This window comes from Gobio gobio, assembly GCF_949357685.1.
Source record: "Gobio gobio genome assembly, chromosome: 22".
NCBI lineage: Eukaryota > Metazoa > Chordata > Actinopteri > Cypriniformes > Gobionidae > Gobio > Gobio gobio.
The window spans coordinates 9707480-9725545 of NC_137118.1; the positions used below are offsets into that span (position 1 = coordinate 9707480).

The following is an 18066-nucleotide window of genomic DNA, read 5'->3' on the forward strand; positions in this document are numbered from 1 at the left end:
GTCTACTATTAAAGCATGAATTTGATGTAAACAGTACAGTAAGTCTACATAATATTCACATATGCAGTTCATAGGGGACATACATACATAGCAGTTACAGCATAAAATAATGTTTAAACCTCTAACATTTTACATAGATAACTTTTAAACATAGCCTATAACATATTTATCTCACAATTCTTGACTCTTTTTCTTGCATTTGCATGTTTATGTCTCCAAGTTCGGACTTTAAAACTCGCAATTGTGAGTTTATATCACAATTCTGAGGGGGGAAAAGTCTGTTTATTCTATTTATACTTCTAACAATTATGAGATATAAACTTAGAAATTAACTTTTTTATTCTTTTATTCCGTGGCTTCCAGAGATTGCTACTGCAGAACTGTCATTTTCTGCCACCAGGTAGGCTCCACCCACAAAAAAAACGGCATCTCTGTTTGCGAACATAAAATAGGTCTATAGAATAATGCTGTGGTTGGACAGAATAAAAAACAAAATTTATATAACATATAAAATAAAAGACTGCACGTAAAAATAAAATAAATAACATATAACAAGATTATATTTAAAATACAATACAATCAAACAAAATAGAAAAATATTCTGGTATAGGTTTAAAACATTACTAATAGCTCAATAAAAAACAATAGACGTCAAAAGAAAAGTTCCTGTCATGATATAAAAGTAAACATTTGTGTTGGTAAAATCAGACCTCAGAATAATGCTGTGGTCAAAAACTGTCAATCTGGCTTTATTTATTGAAGGCTGGGCCTAGATCAGCACCTTTAGGTATATCTTTAGGACAAACAAGCTGGTAAGAGTGTATACATATGCTTACTCAGCTACTGTGTGTGTGTGTGTGTGTGGGACTGAAGAACTCTGTGGGTGGTAAAAGTGCAGGCTATCCGTTTGAGGGAAGGATTATTCTTCCCCCCCCTTTGGGACAGGACATCAGTCTGGGAGGAATTTTTACTTTCTGATGTTTTAATCCCCCGTTTCTCTCCATCTCTCCCTTCTTATGTCCCTTTTCTGCTATCCTCATCAAAATGATGGTTGAGCATCTCTTCAACACTAAGTAGTTTTGATGGGATTTCAGCCGCCCTGCATTATGTGGGTTTGGGTGCCTGTGAGAGTGTTTATCTGTGTTTGTTATTACAGATGTTCAGAACTCAATTTGCAGCTCTCACATACAGTATTTAATGAGAATGTATCTTGTGCTTGTGTAAAAGTGTACAATTCAGCATATATATAAAGATGACCATTTAAACAAAAAAAAAATCTGCATTTTAATTCTGCTTCCTTAACTTCAAATTACATCCCGTTTGCTTCCGCATTTCAAATCCAGTTTGAATTTTGAATTTCGTTTAAAAGGCATTCATAATTGAAATATGTGCCTGAGTGAGAATTTCACAACCGTTTCATGCAGTTAGCTGATGTAACGAGACAAGCAGAACTATAAGAGAGGAATTAGAGACAGATCACATCCTTTCTGCCTGACCTGGAAATAAGAGATTCACATTATGGAATGAAAGAGAGAGAGAGGACAGTAGAGAAAAAGGAAGTGAGAGAGATGCCAGGGGCGGATGCTCCAGCGCAGCCGCTTCACTTTTGATTTGCATGCTCTATATCTCTGAGCACTTGTATTTGTGTTTTGTGTTGTACGGGCATGAAACTAGAGCAGAGCTATTGTTCCAGTAACAATGATGAAAGACGATGTGAAAGATGCTTGGATAAATGTACAATCTTGCGTATACTCTCAGATAGATTATACTTAGATAGTTCACCCAAAAATGAACATTTTGTCATAATTTACTCACCCTCAAGTTGTTCCAAACCTGTACTTCGGAACTATAGAAGTCAATGGGGCCCATAAACTGTTTGGTTACCAACATTCTTCAAAATATCTACTTTTGTGTTCAGCAGAAGAAAGAAATTCATACAGGTTTGGTACAACTTGAGGGCGAGTAAATGACAGAATTTTCATTTTTGGCTGAACTATCTCTTTAAGTTACAACTTAGTCCTCTGTTTGAACACCAGGGTTATTTCAAAGACAAATAATCTGCAAAAGAAAAACATACAAAGTTGGCTAAATAAAAATAAAAAATAATAATAATCAAATGTAAAAATATTTTGTATATATATATATATATATATATATATATATATATATATATATATATATATATATATATATATATATATATATATATATATATATATTGTATTGAGGCTTGTAATATATTGTAAAGAGGCTTGAAATGTCTATTCACTTTTTAAAACATTAAAGGTAGGGTAGGTAAGATTTGGTTAAAAAACTTTTTTTCCAAATTTGTTTAAACTTTCTTTATATATCAATACATAATTAAAATGTAAGTACTCTGAAAAAGAAAGTATAAAAATTGAGTGTCTGTAGACCTCTCACGACTGTTTTAAAGACAGCTCATTATTTCCATTCACTCCACCTTCTCCCTTCTGGGCTCTTTCCAAAGCCACGCCCCCCAAACACACGAACACGCTACACCGACCGTTTGAAGTAGCCCGACTTGGCAACACTGGGGTGCGCGCATGTGGGCAGATCCTGTAGCAAAAGCGGAGGTAGCCATGGTAGCGAGAGAGAGTGACAGTCGCCCAAGCCAATCACTTGTTTCGTCCCGGACGAAAATAATGAGCGGTGTTTATTGCAGATTAAAAAGTCTAGAGTCCCTCGATTTTTATACTCTCTTTTTCTGAGTACTTACATTTTAATTATGTATTGACATATAAAGAAAGTTTAAACAAGTTGCCATTTTGCGCTCTCATGTTTCTACAGTAGCCTTAAATGGACAAACTTTTCTACAGAGCGCGAGTCACTCTTTGCTGTCTCAGATGATGGCATCTTTGTCCTGTGTCGGCCACCATAGCTTCTCTATGTGCTTCGAAAGGGGGCGGGGTCTGGGGGTAGATGAGCGGTGAGCGGTTGCAATTTGCAACCTCACCACTAGATCCCGCTAAAATTTGCACAGTGCACCTTTAAGAATAGTAGAAGTCAATGGATGAATCCGAAATCACCACCTATACCCTTAAATAGGGCACTATTTGAGGGGACAGCCAATTGTAGTGGTGTCCGAAACCATAGTGGACGTTATTTAGTGCACTCATTCTATCCCACATTGCACTGCAATAACGAGTGTACAGCCGATGTAGACACAGCGGCTGTCCGAATTCGCTCACTTGTTTTCATTCACTCCTTCAAGTGAACCGTATTAGTGGACTAAAGTAGGGAATAGTGAATGAGGGTTTAGGGCGTGATTTCAGATTCAGCCACTGTGAAGTTATCATTTAGACAGCTAGGAAAACATTTGACACTGTCCATATCATAACCCCTGGAGCTCCAGATTTACTGATTGTTGTTAATAAACCATACTTTTTCTTTTTCGACCTTCTTCAGTCATGACTTTTCATTTTAATATAGAGTATCCTCTGTCTGACCCCCCAGTCACACTGAGCTGTTGTCAGTGGAAGATTCAGTCTAGTCTCAAATTACTTTTTATTATCACATCACATTGCATCATTTATATTGAACTGCTGGTCCAGATATGTGACTATTATTGGAAAATAAATTCTGAGCTCAGACTCTTATCGTTACGATTTCATTTCACCAGGGTTTTCAGTTTGGTGATATTTTTGTGGCCAACAAGAAATGCCATTCTGAAGCTTTTCACATTTACAGTGTTGATTCAGCATCAATGAAACACAGGCAGGATTTACATATTCATACATTTACGTATTCATTCAGAATAGCTTTATTCACAGGTTGGTCAGATTTTGGTCTGATACATTACTGTTAAAAAGTTTAGGGTTGACGAAAATATTTTAAATATTTAGTGTTTTATGCTCACCAAGACTACGTTAATTTGATCAAAAATATAGTAAAACGGTGAAATTGTGAAATATTATTATACTTTCAAATAACTCTTTTCTCTTTAAATATATTTTAAAATATAATTTATTCCTGTGATGCAAAGCGGAATTTTTAGCATCATTATTCCAGTCTTCAGTCACATGCTCAAGAAACATTTCTTATTATTATCAATGTTAAAAACTCAATAGGAAACAGTGATACATTCTTTCAGCATACTTTGATGAAAAGAAAGTTCAAAAGAACAGCATTTATTTGAGATTGAATAACATTATAAATATATATCTGCCACTTTTGAAAAAAAAAAAGAACCTACTGACCCTAAACATTTGAACAGTAGTGTATCCACATTGTTTTTCAACGGGGAAGTACACACAAAAAAAAAAGGTTCTATATGGCACCAAAAATGGTTCTTCGTCATAATCATAGAGGAACCACTTTTGGTGCTATATAGCACCATATCTTAACATTTTCTGTATATGGTAGCGGTGCTATATACACTCTAAAAAAAAAGGCTCGTAATCATAGGGGAACCTTTTTTAGTGCTATATAGCACCAATTTTGGTGCTTCAGTGGTTCTTCAGCGGTTCTTCAGAGGTGCTATATAGCACCTTAGTCAAAGAACCGCTGAAGAACCTCTGAAGAACCGCTGAAGAACCTCTGAAGAACCACTGAAGAACCGCTGAAGAACCTCTGATACCCCTTTTCCACCAAAGCAGAGCCAGAGCTAGATCGGAGCCAGAGCCTAGTTTCTAATCGGTTCTTTGTGTTTCCACACCCAAAGCCCTAGCTCCGAGCCAGGAAAAGTGGTTCTTAAGTAGCACCAAAACATTGCTGGGCTAGAACAGGGCTAGAAGTAAGAACCGATTACGTCAGGCGCTGGGGGCGGGGTCAACAAGACCAACACACACTTGAGATCCGCCATTGTGAAATAGCAGCTAATGGAGCTAACAGCTACTGTTCGTTTGTAATCTCCGTCTATACAAATTACGGCGAACTACATGAATGCGTTGGATTCGCTGTGTTTGCGTTGTGTTTTGATGCCGATGTAGGATCGTAAAGCCATGTGAATCAATAGTAACGCAACGTTTGCATTGTTGATGGAAGGCTTGTTCGCAGCGGTGCTGTGCAGAGACCGATCGCCGTATGATAACGAGTCCAGCGAGAGCACATGACTCCTTATGCTTTTGATTCACTCATGCGTTTTTATATCATATGTGGATCGGTCTGGCAAGCGCTGATGCGTCTCGAACAAGCCTGGTGTGTGTGTGTGTTTCCCGGCAGGGTTGCTAGGTTTTCACAACAAACCCGCCCAATTGCTACTCAAAACAAGCCCAATCGCGTTCCAGGGGGGATTCCCCAGTAAAAATCACATTTGGGGGTAAAATATGTGTTTTTTGGCATGGTTGCCTACTAAAATTCGCAATATGGGGCTAAATATCACATAATTGGGGTCGCTTCATCCCGTGGACATGAAAAAACAGCCCGCGGCAAAACCACGGACTTGGCAACATTGCCGCTGCCTCGCTAGCTTTGCTGAGAGAGATGAGACGTATACAGTGACGTAAGACATGGCTCTGTTGTGGCTCTCAGCCCGTGGAAAAGCAAACGGTTCTTAGAAAGCTCCACAGTCGAACCAACTATGAACTGGGACTAGCTCTGGCTCTGAATTAGCTCTAGCACTGCCTTGGTGGAAAAGGGGTATGAAGAACCACTGAAGCACCAAAATTGGTGCTATATAGCACTAAAAAAGGTTCCCCATGATTACGAGCCAAGAACCATTTTTGGTGCAATATAGAACCTTTTTTTTTGTAGAGTGTAGCACCTTAGTCAAGGAACCGTTGAAGAACCACCGAAGAACCGCCGAAGAACCACTAAAGCACCAAAATTGGTGCTATATAGCACTTAAAAAGGTTCCCCTATGATTACGAGCCAAGAATCAAGAATTTTGGTGCCATATAGAACCTTTTTTTTTTTAGAGTGTAAGGTGTTTTCTGGGAATATGCGAGACTTCCGATTTATTAGCCACTATAGGGAAATAACGAGAAGAATATATCAAAGTGCAGTAAACTGTAAAACAGTTTGCGCTACAAGCGAGCGCGTCTATAATTAAGACAATACATTAAAATAATATGGTAAGAAACACCAGTTTTCAATATCAAGCAGCATAACGAGCTGTTTTGTACAGCTAAAAATAACTGGAAGCGAATGACGCCGGAAGCCAGACACATTAAAATAACAAATCGCCGAGCTCGCGCTTACCTGGAAAATAATGTGATATGTCATTCTATATGGAGTCCTCTCAGTTGTTTACAGTTTAGCTTGCATCTTGCCTTAGGCATTAAAATCATTCTAATGAACACTGCAGTCTTCCTTTGTGCATTTCCCTGTGTTCAGTCATGTATTTACATCCTGCAGTGTTAACACAACCTTTGTGTGTAACAACTGAGTCACATCTCATTATTTAAAACAGGATCTTAAAGGATTAGTTCACTTAAAAATAAAATAAAAATCCTGATAATTTACTCACGCCCATGCCATCCAAGATGTTCATGTGACCTTTCCGACGTGATTGCGCAATCTGTGGCACGTCGCAGAGCAGCGCAAGGCGAGCAATTTAGGTTAAAACGTATATAAATGTTTCTTTTTTCTTGGAAATGACAGATGGTTTTGTTAGATAAGACCCTATCTCTCTTCTGGGATCGTGCAGAGCCTCTGAGGCCCTTTGAAACTGCATTGATTTGGACCTTCAACATTTTGGTTGCCATTGAGGTCCATTGTGTGAAGAAAAATCCTGGAAAGTTTTCCTAAAAAAAACGTAATTTTTTTTCGACTGAAGAAAGAAAGGCACAGATATCTTGGATGAGATGGAGGTGAGTAAATTATCAGGAAATGTTCATTTTAAAGTGAACTGATACTTTAAGACTTGAAGTAGTGAACATGTATTCCTACACTCTAAGAAAAGTCCATGAAACTACAACCAATATTCTAAAGGCCTGTACACACCGGGACGAATATCGCGCGCGCTTATCGCCAGCGTTTTTCGTGCCGTTTTTCGGCGCGTCTTGAGTGTTCACACCCAAGCGATTTTCACTGGCGCTGCGCCGAGTGAACGTGCACATTCAGTCGATGCGCTCCCGGTACACAAGATGGTGCTGCGGCACTTTAAGCCTCTGACACTCGCTTGTCACACAGAAGGAGAAGAGAGACAGTATTTACGTGCTTGCCAAAACCATAGACATATTATGTATATGGACAAAAGCATTCACACACTTTTTGCTAACTGGCAAGCAGCATTAGCAGCCCATCTTCTTCTTTGTCTACTTACTACTTCTTCGTCGTATCAATGTGTGCTCGGCAAGACTGTTTTGTGCTTGAGCGCCACCAAGTCGTGTTTTACTGTCACTTCAGCAGCTCCAGGCACGTGAACAAAAGCGCCGATCTCATTGGTCGGACAGTTTTTTACGCGCCGCGTCAAAATAAAAAAACGAACCCGAGGCGTTTTTTTAAAAATGACGCTTTTACGCCTGGCGTTTTGCGCGTCGGTGTGAACACTCACATTGGCGCCCATTGTTTAGTCCCGAGGCGTTAAACGACGGCGATAAACGCGTGCGAAAATCGTCCCGGTGTGAACAGGCCTTAAGGGTTATTTCACCCAAAAATGAAAATTCTGTCATTAATTACTCACCCTCATGTCGTAACCCTTTAACAGCAAAGTAGTGGTAATTTTCTGCCAGGACATTTATCCGTTTTACTATAGATTCGTTTTTCAGTGTACAGAACCCCCGTATTACAGAATATTCCATATATAAAATTCCATAATCCATCCAGCTGTCAGTAAGCAAAATACAAGACTACTACATGAATCAGACAGTGAGCGTATACACAACATTTCCCTCAGATTAACAGACATCACATTGAAGACCTCAATCAAAGTCAACCCGGCCCTCTTCCTTCCCCTCATATTCATTTTGATTAGATTTGCATATTTCAATTTTAGAACATAAATTGCTCCATGATGTTGTTTGGTCAAGTCCCACAAGCCCATCTTGGCATGTGTGTTTTCAGAATTAATTTTTCTCAACCCCAGTTGGCCAGACCTCTCTTTTTCTGCATCACTTGAACGTTTGACTCGATCTGGAGCCTGGTCTTGTGTCCCAGGGGCTTTGATGTAAATTGGAGGGAATCTCAGCACTTGGACACTCCGTCTGGGCATCCAGCCTAATGAGTGGCCCGGGTCACCTCCGCACCTCTCTCTGCCTTTTCTCTCTCTTTCTCTCACCCCTTCTTCTCTATTTTCCACCTCACTGTCAGAATTTCATTTTTCATCCTCCACAGTCTTTCTGTTTTTCGTCTTCCACATCTAAACACACATTCCATCCATCCCTTTGTTCATTGTCATACTCATCCCATTCATAATACATCTCCCAGAGAAGGAAGACCCATGAAACCAGTGGTTTCCTGTCCTCAATAGACTTGGCCCACATTTTCAGCTTACTGTCAGATGTAATAATGTAGCAGTGTTCTTGCATTAGCTCGTCTGGTTAGAAGATGCCCATCAGCTTTACTGAGCTTAACTGGGGTTTGTGTAATTCATGAGGAACCACTCTGTGTACAAAGCGGCATCTAATTTGCTGTAATATGAGGAAATGAACAGTTTGTTTATGAATATTATTCTTGCATCTTCACTACAACCCATCAACACAATCATATTAGAAATGTGTAGTTTGACAATATGATTTTGAGTTTTTGAAATAATATTATTATTATTATTGTTATAATTTTCTCTCTTGGCATAGTTTTCATCTTGCTTGCCAGATTTCGACAGAATTAACCCTGAATTAATTAATTAATTATTTTATTCAGGAAGAATTACAACAAAAGTGACAGTAATAAAGCTGTTATTTTGAACATAATATTCTTTAAAAAACTGTTTCAACATTCAAAATAGTAATAAATGTTTCTTGAGCAGCAAATCAACAAATTATAATGATTTCTGAAGGATCATGTGACACTGAAGACTGGAGTAATGATGCAGCTTTTCATCACAGAAATAAATGACCATTTAAAATATATTCAAATAAATAACAGTTGTTTTAAATTGTTATAATATTTCACAATATTACTGTTTTACTGTATATTTTTTTATAAAATAAATGCCACCATGGTATCATAGACTTCTTTCAGAAACATTATAAAAATGTTGCCCTGGTTTTGACACATAGAATTGCATAAAAAGTTGGAACATTTATTTTCTATTATGAATAGTAGTTTTAAAGGTGCACTATGTAACTTTTTTTCAGTAAAATATCCAAAAAACACTAGGCCAGTGTTATATATTTTGTTCAGTTGAGTACTTAAAATATCCCAAATGTTTCCAACTATTTGTAAATCGTGAGAAAATTGCTATTTTAACCAGGGAACCGTGACGTGTGAGGGAGTCGCCTGTCGATTGCGTCATATCCACGTTACCCTCGGTCTCCGGTTTTATTTAGCAGAAACGCTTTACTCTCACTGCAGTGTGCAACAAGTGTCATTGCAGCCGCCGAGCGAACGCACAGAGTAACATCACAACATCATTTTCAACACACTCAAATGTATCTAATATGATAAACAGAGCTGCGTTACCTCAAACTCATGACCAGAAAGCGGAAATGGCGCCGGGGACTGTGTCATAATAAAAGTCCCGCTGCTCGCGAGGCGTGTGTTGTGTTCATCTCATTAACAATCACTCCTGCGGTCTTGATCAGCTCCACAACACTCGGTCCTGCTCTGCTTCATATTACAGTAACGTTAATAATCTCATTCATCAACATGATTTCTGCCCGAGTCCTATACCGATTCTTTTCCACCGGCTGTGAGGTGAAGACCACATGTCCCAAGATTCTGCGCTCAAACGTGGCGTCATTAAACTACGCCTTTGTTTTGAATAGGCAACCTCTAGTGGACGGAAAAGTTACATAGTGCACCTTTAAGTTGAATAATTGTGTTTTTCCAGTGGTTAAATGTTCCTGCCTGGATGTGAAATCTAACAAAATGGCTATGTATATACGTCACAGAAGGTTTGTTTGTACAAAAGATAATGAGTCTTTATTCCTCTCTCTCTGTTCTTATATCATAGATTATTTTTCTTAATGTTCTGAGCGCCTCATAACACAAACGTCTGCTAGACTTTGTTTGCACACACAGAGATCATTTTTATCGGTTGATAACTCACATCCTGGCACATCACGCTCTGTCTTTTATCAAAGAAAGAAATGTCCTTTTGCGTTTGTATATTTTTCTCATCATTACCATCTAATAGATGCCGGAAATTTATTTTAGGTTCCTTTTTTCCACTGGTCACTGAAAGTAAGATACTTACTGCCCGATGTTATGAAATATAGTGTCACACCCATAACTAAAGGGGAAATGCCAAATGGCCAAATGTTCCTGTCATGTTTCATGTTCTCTTGCAATGATAAACTCTTTTTAATAAGTTGTTTCTGTTTTTAGAATTCATGCTGTGATTCAGACTCCCTGTAGCTGCTCTGTGGCTGTGGTCACAGGTGTTGTTGAGGTGATTTATTCATTTGTTTATCCAGGTGGCCTCTGTAGCCACGGGCTGCCCGTGCCAACCTTGCTGCCGGGCAGAGCAAGGGGACAGAGTTTATCTCACAAACGATGGCGTGCTCCACCTTTCTGTGTAATTGTAAAGAGGACACTGACAGGTTTGGAGGATCCTCAAACAGTTTAATTGAGAGACTTTGTATGCAGGTTCATTGAGTTTGTTGGCTTGTATTTGTGTTTGTGTGTGGAGAATGAAGGAGTTGGGCCATTATAAGGTGCTTGCTAAAGTATACACCGATCAGGCATAACCATTATATTATAACCTAATATTGTGTTGGTCCCCCTTTTGCTGCCAAAACAGCCCTGACCCGTTGAGGCATGGAATCCACTAGACCCTGAAGGTGTGCTGTGGTATCTGGCACCAAGATGTTAGCAGGAGATCCTTTAAGTCCTGTAAGTTGCGAGGTGACACCTCCATTAATCGGACTTGTTTGTTCAGCACATCCCACAGATGCTCGATTGGATTGAGTGCTCCTAAAACCATTCCTGAACCGTTTTTGCTTTGTGGCAGGGCGCATTATCCTGCTGAAAGAGACCACAGCCACCAGGGAATACCGTTTCCATGAAAGGGTGTACATGGCCTACAATCCTGAGGTAGGTGGTATGTGTCAAAGTAACATTCACATAGATGGCAGGACCCAAGTTTTCTCAGCAGAATATTGCCCAAAGCATCGCACTGCCTCTGTCAGCTTGCCTTCTTCCCGTAGTGCATCCTGGTGCCATGTGTTCCCCAGGTAAGAGACGCACAAGCACCCGGCCAACCATGTGATGTAAAAAAAATTGTGATTGATGCTCCCCATGTTCATCAATGAGCCTTGGCCGCCCATGACCCTGTCGCCGGTTCACCCCTGTTCCTTCCTTGGACCACTTTTGATAGATACTGACCACTGCAGACCGGGAAAACCCCACAAGAGCTGCAGCTTTGGAGATGCTCTGACCCAGTCATGCTTCGAACACATCAAATTTGAGGAGAAAATGTTCACTTGCTACCTAATATATCCCACCCACTAACAGGTGCCGTGATGAAGAGATAATCAGTGTTATTCACTTCACCTGTCAGTGGTTATAATGTTATGCCTGATCGGTGTATATGTCCTATATTTAAGTGTGACCTTACTTCCACGCTGCGGAGTCTGTTAGAGATAAGAGAGCTGATAATGTCAGCAGGTGTGTGGCTTACCGGAAAGATGGGTGAATGAGGAAGTAGATGTAGAATTAGATCCAGATATGAACACACAAATATGCTTTTTACATAAATGTCTGTGTAACGTTATGCAGCATGGACTGTTTGTATGGTGGGTCCAAAAGTCTGGTAAGCAAATTTAAATTATGGAAAAAGTTTTATGCTTTTTTTTAAAAAAGACATATCTATCAACACATTCTACAGACAGAAATCTCTATCTATCTATCTATCTATCTATCTATCTATCTATCTATCTATCTATCTATCTATCTATCTATCTATCTATCTATCTATCTATCTATCTATCTATCTATCTATCTATCTATCTATCTATCTATCTATCTATCTATCTATCTATCTATCTATCTATCTATCTATCTATCTATCTATCTATCTATCTATCTATCTAATCCGTCCGTCCGTCTGTCTGTCCAAATAATAAAAAAGAAACATTGTAGTGTTTAATATTAAAATAGAATACATTTATTAAAAGTTTTAATAATAATACACAATATTATTTTTTCTTCTTCATATAGAATCTTAATTTATTTCTGGTTGTGAATTCTGATTAAAACCATCTGACAAGAAGCCTCAGCTTTACCTGTCTGTGACACACAATGAGATTTTGTTATTCGCATCGGGTGGTTCTGCATTAAAATTGTGTATTGCACACCTATGGATAATCCCTTACATAAATAATGCTATAAACGTGGCATTTTTGCTTTTTTCTGTCTGTAGAGTGTTTGACCTGGTGTTGATACATCTGTGCACCACCAGAGAGTTGCTGCCCAAATTAATAATATATGCCAATCAGAAGCGTTAAGAAAGTGAAAGAGAAAAAGGGACAAAGAAGCCGGGATGTTCTTCTCTCATTCCCTCTTTCCTTTCACCGTTTTTCTCTTTAACTCTCTCAATCTCTCCCCGTCATCTTAAACTGATTCTTATTGTAGTTTCTCTATCCCCCTCAGCCACCTGCTCCCTGTTTCAGTCTCTTTTATCAGTTTGAGTCAGTGAAGATCAGAGAATGGCAGTTTTACCTGCATGCTCTATTGTGTGTGACGTTCTTCTTTAGAAGCTTCTTTTCTTTCTGGTTGTGAATTCTGATTAAAACCATCTGACGGGAAGCCTCAGCTTTGCTATCAGGTCTTGCATTGGAAATTTAGAGAACATCCAACACGCTTTAGTAGTACATTCCATATTTTGGCAAGACTTTGGCTATCTGCACTATACGTTGTAAAGGTTGTAGGTCATTTCTGTTTTTCACAACCTATATTTTCTTTTGCCCACTGAAAATTAGTGGAAGAGTTTTGTAATGAATGTATTGACTGATCTACACATTGAATAGCCTAATTTTGATATGCTAATTATTTAATTAATAACAAAAAATTATAATATAACAATAACAAGAGCCACAGCAATGCGAATACCTTTAGCTGTAGAACTAATATATATATATATATATATATATATATATATATATATATATATATATATATATATATATATATATATATATAGTGAATAAATTAATGAATAAATTACATTTTAAAATGCATTTTAGTTGAAACCAGTGGTTTTAAAGTATATATATATATATATATATATATATATATATATATATATATATATATATATATATATATATATATATATATATACTTTAAAACCACTGGTTTCAACTAAAATGCATTTTAAAATGTAATTTATTCATTTTCAGCATCATTACTCCAGTCTTTAGTGTCACATGATCCTTCAGAAATCATGCTAATATGCTGATTTGCTGCTCAAGCAATATTTCTTATTATTATCAATGTTGAAAACAGTTGTGGTTAATATTTTTGTGATGTGATGCTTTTTTAATAAATAGAAATATCAAAAGAACAGAATTTATTTGAAATAGAAATAACAGTCTAAATATCTTTACTGTCATTTTTGATCAGTTTAATGCACCATTACTTAAAGTATTCATTTTATATTGAGCTTAGCATATCATGTTGTTTCATGATCGAGAATGACTTTGTACTTGCTGGAAGTTATAACAATTACGTATGTTTATTTGAAAATCTGACTGACAATGTGCTAGACACTTGAGAGCTGAATACAGGTGGAGCATCTCACACCTCGACTCGTTATTCTGTGCACTTGTCTAAACACGCTCATGGCTGCTTTAGTCAAATCGTTCGGGTGGCAGTCTGCCAGTCAGCAGTGACTGATATTTAGCCAGTGGATTAGCACATATAGATATATGCCTTCATACGTTGAGGAAGAACTTGTGTCTGTGGATAAATCATCATTAAACGTAAATCCTAGATACAAACGTCATTGTGATTCCTTGGTACCTGTTTGTTGTGTGAATGTCACCAACACCCTGAGGAGTGAAGGTGTGTCGCTTTGTTATGAGGGCAAGTTTAGTTTGTGATGAAAAGCAGTACGGGACGTCTATTTCTCCACACCCTTTTCCGTGCACTGACATGTTCGGCTCTCACGGTCGGTGAACCGGTTAGAAGATGTATTTTAGGAGAATGCACTTGATGAAGGCCGTCAGGTGTTGTGCAATTATGCATGTCTTAAACTCTGTGGACCCTGTACAGGGGAATGACATCATATACTTTAAATTTTAATTGTCCATAGAGGAGCTCTGACCTCATATGTGGTACCATTTGAAAGCTTAGAGTCTCTATACTCTGAGACATGCATCACTTTGGCATTTGTTTTACACAAAGTAACTCTAAATTACTCTGGGACCATTACCGCCTGGATTTGGCATACCCAAATTGAAAAGCTTCTCATACACACATACAGTGGTCTAAATACAAAATGTTGGTGTCATTTTACAGGAAACTCTTTGACGTTACATAAAACACTGCTAAAAGTGATAAACATTTAAGTATATGTTGTCTGAGCTGAAATAAACCCTCCAAAAAAGAGGCGCTTTTTGATTTTTTGGGTTATAAATTCATTTTTGAAAGTGTATATCTCAGGCCCTGTGTGTTCTAGCACCCTGCAGACAGTTTTGGCTGTTTCCAGCATATCTCATATCTGGGATATTGCATTTACACCACTGTATATTGGTATGGGGGGTATTTGATATAAAATATCAAAAATATTTTTTCCAGTATTTTCTGGAATCTAGTGGAAACAGCCCAAACTGTCTGCAGGGTGCTAGAGCACTCAGGGCCTGATTTACACACTTTCAAAACAAAAATTTATAACCAAAAAATGCAGCTCAGACAACATATACTTACATGTTTATCACTTTTAGCAGTGATTTATGTAACTTCAAAGGGTTTCCTTTAAAATGACACCAAAATTGTGTATTTAGACCACAGTGCATCACATAACAAAAATATTGACCACAACTGTTTTCAACATTGATAATAATAAGAAATATTGCTTGAGCAGCAAATCAGCATATTAGCATGATTTCTGAAGGATCATGTGACACTAAAGACTGGAGTAATGATGCTGAAAATTCAGCTTTAATATCACATGAATAAATTACATTTTAAAATGCATTTTAGTTGAAACCAGTGGTTTTAAATTATAATATTTCACAACATTACTTTTTTATCAAATAAACTTAGCCTTGATGTGCATAAGATGTATATATATAAATAAAATAATTGTGTATTTAGACCACTGTGGGTATGGGAAGCTTTTCAATTTGGGTAGGCCAAATCCAGGCGGAAATCCCAAAAATTGTCCCAGAGCATAAGAGGTTAAAGGAGATTTCAGAGACACCCAGGGCCACCCGAATACACTTTACCAGAGTGACAGCCAGCCTAATGCCTCTGTTTGTCACTGTTTACTTGTCTCTAAGCCTGTGACCGTGTATGTATGCATATCTGCTTGTGATTGTGCATGTCTATAAATATGTAAGCGTTGCGTAAATCTATATCTAAACTAGTTTGAAACCCAGACAGAGGCTGTAAAACTTTTCTTTTCCCCTTGTCCGGGCTGAGGATGTAATCTGATCATTAGGGTCCTATAATCTCCAACTCTCCAAGCTTGAAGGGTTAGTTCTGTGGAAAACTATAGACGGAACACTCCAGGAATGCAGATGCATACATACTCCTATGGTTTCTATTCAGTAGGCTTGTAAGCACTAGTTACTCATTGACCACCATTTACAGTGGGGTCTCTGAAATAATAATGCTAGTTCTTTGTGCAGTGGCGGCTCCCAGCAGCTTGCCGTGGGTTAAATCCCTGATCTCCACAACTAGGATCAGTGTGGAGTTTCCCACGCCTCCCTCTCCCACTTATATACTAGCCAGAGGCGGATATGACCCACAGCATTGCACAATATCTCTGTTTTCACCCATAAATCCAGAGGAAAAACAAACAAGTGTCTCTCTATAGGCTTGTATATAAGCCTGATATGTAATGTATGTTATGGACTTTGGTCAGGCCAGACACCATATTTAATTTCACACTAATGGGGTTGTGAGGGAGAAGTACAATAGATTGTATTGTTGTATATCTTGGTGTTGATAGTTTAATCAATGCAACATTGAAAATACTTACTTTCCAAAATCTGACAATTTTCCCAAAGCATCAGTACACACATAAAACTTAAACATTACAACTTTTTTTTATGAAAACTTTTTAACTATAACCTTACTTTGATGTGTTGTAATGGGAAAAAATAAATTTTATTTTATCATTTCATTTTATTTTACTCACATAATACCACAACATAATGCATGTATATATATATATATATATTTTTTTTTTTATTGTATTATTTCATTTTATTTTACTCACATAATACCACAACATAATATAATTTTTTTTTTTTTTTTTTTTTTTTTTTTTCATTTTATTTTACTCACATAATACCACAACATAAAAAAATTATTTAAAAAAATATATATACATGCATTATGTTGTGGTATTATGTGAGTAAAATAAAATAAAATAATACAAAAAAATATATATATACATGCATTATTTTATTGTATTATTTCATTTTATTTTACTCACATAATACCACAACATAATGCATGTATATGTTATTTTATTATTTCATTTTATTTTACTCACATAATACCACAACATAATGCATGTATATTTTATTGAATTATTTCATTTTATTTTACTCACATAATACCACAACATAATGCATATATATATATTTTTATTTTATTTATTTTTTTATTGTATTATTTCATTTTATTTTACTCGCATAATACCACAGCATAATGCACACACACACACACACATATATATATATATATATATATACTTTTTTTTCATTTAATTTTATTGTATTATTTTATTTTACTCACATAATACCACAACATAATGCATGTATATTTTATTTTATTTTATTATTTCATTTTATTTTACTCACATAACACCACAACATAATGCATGCATATTTTTTTATTTTATTGTATTATTTCATTTGATTTTACTCACATAATACCACAACATAATGCATGTATATAGTATATGTTTATGTATTTTTATTACTATATTAAAAACTTTTATTTGATTGTTTAATACTAATTGCATTCAAATAAAATAAATAGCCTAATTTAAATAAAGTTTTATTTAGCTAATAGTAAAATAATTAAAATGTATCATACACATGTAATATGGTATTATGTATGTATGTGCTTTTGTGGGTCTTGTGTACACAAGTGTGTTATCTTAGGGGCTCACAAGCAAGCAATTTAAAAGGAAACGGGGTGTCTCAAAGCTTAGGGGCAAAGACCCAGGCTGCGTGCTGGCAGATACTGTTGATCCAGAGGAGGTGAAATGAGAAAGAGGGGGGGAGGTGAGAAGGAGAGGGGGAGGAGAAGCAAATGGAGGAACGGGGAGGGTTGAGCAAATGGGTGAGAAAGAAAGCAAGAGAGAGAGCGAGCGCACACACACCCCTTTCTGCGCTCTCAGTGGACAGACTCATCCTCACATGGTTGGAGTGAGTGTGTTGTGGAGTTCTAACAGATGAGAAACACAGAGACACGCAGGATTACGTCCAGCACTTGGAGGACACATTACCTGTATGAACTGAGCTAGGAGACATTCAAATTGCTGATGTTAGGATACTTTACTGAGGAACAGAAACGGACCTAGGATTTACCTGTGAGGTATGCCACACTACCAACTGCATTTCCATGCTGTTTTACTGTCTTTCAGAGATGTCTTTGCAATTGGATATTGGTGTCTGTCTGTTGGACTGTCTAGGGTCCCATGTGCCTGCACTCGAGTGGACGGCTGACAGTGATAAATGCCACACAGCTAGGTTAATATGGTTTACTCGCCACAGAGGCTTTGAAATTCTGTCTCGTGTGGCTTTGTTGGACAATCAATAAGCTGTGTGTTTAAGTGTGTATGTGGGGTTTGCTTTGAGAGGTCTCTAAAACAAATGG

General features: G+C 37.3%; 1 protein-coding gene across 6 annotated transcripts in view; it reads left to right on the top strand.

Annotated features, from left to right (window-relative positions):
• Positions 1-18066, top strand: part of tiam1a (TIAM Rac1 associated GEF 1a) — a 108215-nt gene that overhangs the window by 10006 nt on the left and 80143 nt on the right. For 3 of the 6 annotated variants that reach the window (XM_079804076.1, XM_079804077.1, XM_079804072.1), the window contains exon 1: positions 17566-17784. The exons of 1 other annotated variant lie outside the window; for it this stretch is intronic. The gene's annotated coding sequence lies outside the window, so the exon portion shown is untranslated. Of the gene's footprint in view, positions 1-17561; positions 17785-18066 lie in introns of those variants that run through there. 2 more of the 6 variants (XM_079804075.1, XM_079804074.1) reach the window with 2 other exon arrangements.